This window comes from Pteropus vampyrus, unplaced genomic scaffold (genome assembly GCF_000151845.1).
Source record: "Pteropus vampyrus isolate Shadow unplaced genomic scaffold, Pvam_2.0 Scaffold149, whole genome shotgun sequence".
NCBI lineage: Eukaryota > Metazoa > Chordata > Mammalia > Chiroptera > Pteropodidae > Pteropus > Pteropus vampyrus.
The window spans coordinates 3,340,654-3,346,291 of NW_011888930.1; positions in this window are offsets into that span (position 1 = coordinate 3,340,654).

The following is a 5,638-nucleotide window of genomic DNA, read 5'->3' on the forward strand; positions in this document are numbered from 1 at the left end:
AAAAAAAAAAAACTACTGTGGAGATCATCAGCTCAGCTAAGCAGAAAGCTGCCATCTGGAGAAGCGATTTTCACACTCTGATGGTTGAAGTGGCCTTATATTACCAAGTGTGACCATTTTCTTTGAAGGAGCTTTTTATTAAAGATATAATTGTACTGATGTAATCCAAGGGAAATACAGCCTGACAGATGGAAGAAGAATGGAAGGTAGTTTAATACAACCCTTACAAAATAAAGTGTAACCAGCCAAAGTTTAATAGTCCTTATTTAAATGATGATATATTTCTCTTAATTTACACTATCAAAATTATAATTTGAAATTGGTAGCTCACTTATTTTTTTAAAAAGGAATAAAAATCTTCAGTCTCCCACTGAACAAATGTTAGCGATTCCCTACCCTCACCTCCATTCCTGCCCAAGGCTGCACACATAGAAAGTAAAATTGCTTTCTTTGTTTCTTCTTCTTTTTTTTTAATGAGCACTGCTGGTGGCATAACCAACAACTTGGGCCAGCACAGCAAAGATGCCACAGCAATTATAATAGAGCTACTGTGTCAGGTTTGTCCATGGTAACAACTTCAAGGGATATGTGTGTTTTGAGTATAAGATATATATCCTGAGTATACATAAGCTATATCTACATATAACATGTAGATATGTATGCATACACAATATATACATGCATACAATATATACATGTGTATATACACACGTGTGTGTATGTATGTGATATATACACTATATACTGTATGTATATGTGAACATATACACATATGACACTTGCTTCAAAGTATCTGATTTTTATAATGTATTTCTTTGTGTCAGGATTTGCATTCAGCTGCTGTATCAGAAACAGAATAACAGTGGCATCACATGACAGAAGTGTATTTTCCCTCGTGTTAAAGAAATCCAGAGGTAAGTGGTCTGGGCTGACATGTGGCTCCACAGTCACCAGGGCCCATATTTCATCTATCTTTCTGGTCTGGCAATTTTAGCATGTGTTTCCATTTTCAATTATCCTCATTGACCTGGATTTCTGCTTGAGCTCCAGCCACCCCATCAGAGCTCCATAAGCAGGAGAAAGAGGGAGGACTATGTGAGCTTTCCGTAAGTGTCCCCTGACCATGACTTTCATTTAATTCTCATTTATGCAAGGAGGCTAGAAAATGATGTTTATCAGCAAGACACTTTTCCCCATTCTAATTTCTAACTCAATACTTTTATGCCATTGATGTGAATGAAGGGATATGAGTCATGTAATTGTTTTTTTGATACCTTATTTATAAATTTTGCATATGATCCAGGACCACCTTTGAAATGTGGTACCTTTTGTCTCATGGTGTCTCTGCCAAATTTTCATTTCAAACTAAATAAATATTAGCTATTATTATTGCCTAAGGAAAAGGAGTGTGAATGCTAGCATTGGGGTAGTGATCAAAGGAAATTTCAATCTATCTGTTATATTTTTTTAGAGGCACGATTAAGCCATACATAGTGTATAAAATTAAAAATATTTCTAAAGTAATCCTTTCTACACGGATAACAAGTTTTTCCAGTGTTATTTATTATGTAGGTCCTCCTTTTCTCCGTCTACGATGCTTTCTGCATGTATCACATTTCCGTAGATGCTGGTCTCTAGTACATCACTTTGGTTTTTGTTTGTTCCTGTGCCACTGTTGCACTCTCCTAGTTATTAGAGCCTAATACAAACTCAGTATCTCACAGAAAAAAATCCCCCTCCGCTTAGCCCTTTTCCTCCAGAGGAACTAGGCTTTTCTTGGATTTTTGTTCTTTATAAAAATTTTAGAATCAACATGTCAAAATCATAACCAGTAATTTGAAGGCCATCCTTTCCTCTCAACCTCCAACGTCTAGACAAAGAGAAGGATGTTTGCCATGATTAAACATGTGCATCCAACCTGTTCTCTCTCTTGAGATGACTGTCTCCCTTCTTATTCCCAGATAATTGATGGTGGTATTAGCCAATCACAAACTTTCTTAAGGAGGACACTGAGCAATAGGTTTCTCTCTAATTTCTAATAGAGATTAGTATTAAGTAGCATACATGTAAGAGTCTCATGACTTAATGCACTATAGATCTGCAAATAAGATAAAGGCAAGAGAAGGTCTCATATAGTTTTATTCCCCTTGTTACTATATTACACATGAATTACCATGTGGGTGTAGAATGGCCTGTATCTTACTATACCATGCTCTTTCAGTGACATTTTAGCAAACCCATATTTTCACAGATGAAGAAACCATCGTCACATGGCAAGTGGCCAACAAAGCCCCTAATACGTTTTTTAAAGAATTTGGCAATAGTTCTTGACACGCATTATCTCTTGCTTTTCTCATTTAAATTCTGATCATATTTCCAGGTCAACACATAAAATTAAACTCACACATTTACATAATATTCACTACTGGGAATACTGAAATAAATAAAATAAAAAGATCTATGAATAATATTTTAATTATCTTATTCTCTGTGTAGCATTACCAGTCTCTCCTGCTTCCCCCAGGTGAAGTTGATGCTACTTCCATTTTGCCATCATCTTTTTATCAAATTTACCTCTCTTCTAGCACATTTGTCTTAATGCAATTACTTATTTCTATCCTTCTATGATTATTTTATTCATCACCTCTATGACACTTCTGTATTTCTTCTCCCATTGAGCTTCGAACATTAAATTCTTTATTGTGCTATACTTTTTTCCAAGTCTTTTTCTACAGCTAGTTGTGTTCATCTGTAAATTTAATCACTTCTCTTTGTATCCCCAGTTTCTGGCCTAATGCAAGGAACAATGGAATCTATAAATAAGAGTTACGTAAATGAATTCTCTCAAGTTTTCACTGATCGCCTCCACGGAGAAGACTCTAAAACCATAGCTACAATATTTTAAGTAGTATTTAGATATTTCTTTCTAGATGTCATTTTATGTCCAAGTATCTAATATTTTGAAAAATAAAGTCATCATCTTTTTCCACCATTGCTCTTTCTTGACTTCTTACAATGTAAAGCCATCATTGTTTTGAGTCAATCCTAACCCATTGACTCTATTTTCTCTCACCCTATATTTTGTCAGTTATCAAGTTCTGTCGATGAGATTTTTTTCTAATGTCTTACAGTCATCCTTTCCTTTTCTCAAATTAACAGCCAAATTGAAGTATGCATGTTCTCATGGCTGGCCTGTTATTATAGACACTAAACATGATGACTCATCGAATGGGTGATCATATGTCCATGTGTGGACAGTAAACTGTATGCCCACTATATTTTTGAAGAGTGTGAAAAGTTGCATGAAGGTGTGCATGAAGAGATCCATATGCTTTGGTTGTCACATGTTTCAGCCGTCATGTCTGTCAGGAACTATAGAACTAAAACAGGTTAGATTCACTGGTGACGTTTTTACCACCATCTGGACTTACAGGAAATTATAAAAGTTTATTGACAGAGACATCGTTAGTAGAACCGGATGTTGTAGTAGTCCTTCTGTCCTCATTTATTTACCCATTTACTATTTTTAAGAGCCTCCCTTCATCCTTTCCATGCCTCTCGAGCTACCACTCTTCTAATACACCTCCCTTCAGTTCTATCTTGGAGTATTGTCCAAAGCTCAGGGCTCCTAACTTTTCCACTGAATCCCATCCACTTAGGTTAGTGATCTTATACAGCAATAACTGATCAGATTCACTCATCCATTCATTTGTATAAATATTTAATAAGCGCCTACTATTTCAGGATTGTTTTAATCCTGGAAGGCACAGAAAATAAAAACTAGACCTTGCAAAGATAAAGCTGGGTACTAACTACCACCCCCGCCTCCCCCTGACCCATCAATATGTCAGGTTCTTAGAAAGGATGATGAGGAGACTTAGGTTCAGATCTTAGCTGTACCATGATCAGTATGCGAGGTGGTACAATTACTTAAATTCTCTGTATGCAGTCACATCATCTATAATAATAATAGTATTTTCCTCAAAAAATACCTCAAAGTCTTAAAATAATCTTGGTACTATTAAGCATTTAATAAATATTGGCTATTACTATGAAGTCCTAAATTCTGTAGGCATTTCAGGTTTTGAGACTCTTCAGGATAGAGATGTGGAAGTCACACTGATGTGTGTTATGCCAGTTACAAATTCTCTGCCTGTGTATTATGTAAGGTTGATCGATATTGATTATTTGATTGATCGGTTGTTGGCTTTGGGATAGTGAGTTGGTTTTAGTTATTAATCAATAAAGAAGTTAAGCACAATTGACCTTTGAAGTCTAACAGAACCGAGCTCATCTTTCTTTGCCATTTATATGCCATATGATCTTGTGAAATATAAGGTTAATGATTTTATGACTATTTATTCATTTAATCAATGTTTATGGGGTACTTACTGCACTTCAGACATTATTCTAGACCTTGGGGATACAGCAGCAAACTAGAGATGCGATGTTGGCACTAGTGGCATCTATAGTTGGGAGAAGGGGAAGAGAAAAAAAATGTAGATAAATAAAATAAAAGAGATCGTTTTAGCCACCTTCTAGAGTGATCATGGAGATTCGTAAATTCTCCAAGAATAGAAGTAGCCAAGATAAGAGGAACTTATAGTCTAATGTGAGAACTAAGCTCACAAATAGACATTTGTCATATTACACAGAAAAATAATGACAACAGTAAGCAGAATTACCGTGGGGACTGGGAGGAGGAAGTAACACCCTAAGAATGGTAGATTCTGGACCACAGGCAGGAATAAGAGACAGTGATTGGCTACAGGGAGGAACAGCAGCAAGTTTCCTGAGACCAGCTTTATTATCTGAGGCAGAGTCCCCAACCCCTGGGCCATGGACCAGCACCAGTCCATGGCCTGTTAGGCCATGTTTTGCAGCAGCTCCCCAGCGCTGTGTTTGCAGCAGTTCCCCAGCGCTGGCATCACCACATCAGCTCCACCTCAGATCATCAGGCATTAGATTTTCATAGGAGCACTGGTCCTTGGTGCCAAAAAGGTTGGGGACTGCTGATCTAAAGTCATCCTTTCTTTCATTTAGTCCAAATACTGCAGCCTGAATTATTTTCCAAGTCAGTTTTTTTTTCATCACTTTAGACCTCTCCTAAAATGTTTTATTTTACTAAGTCTCTCTTTCCCAAATGCCCAAGGCAATATTTTTCTAGATGTTCTTTTCGACCTTTCAGAAATGGTTATTAGGTTTCAGAGCCCGACCCAAACAAGTTAGGAAATACTAATCTGCTTCAAAAATTCTTTTTAGTACTATAGTCCCATCAGGATAAATCTTTTTTTTAGGCATGCTGTCCCCTTTTGCAAGTCTTTCTCTGGACCTCCTCCATTTCCTGATGTCAAATTCACCTCCAAGAAATTCTACCTGGCGGGGAACTACAGCAATTTGAGACCTAAACACTTTTGGCAAAAGTCTACATTCCTAATAATTGACCAATCACTCCGACCTCCAAGCTGGACAATGCAGAGCCGCCTCAAAGAGCTCTTACAGGAACCCTGGTGGATGTAAACAAAATGAGGTCACGGAAAGGAGTGCACTGCAAATGCTCAGACTCATAGCTGGAATTTTAAAAACTGCTCCATTAAATTTTATTCAAAGTTTCTAGGCACCTGTGCAAGTCTAAAAT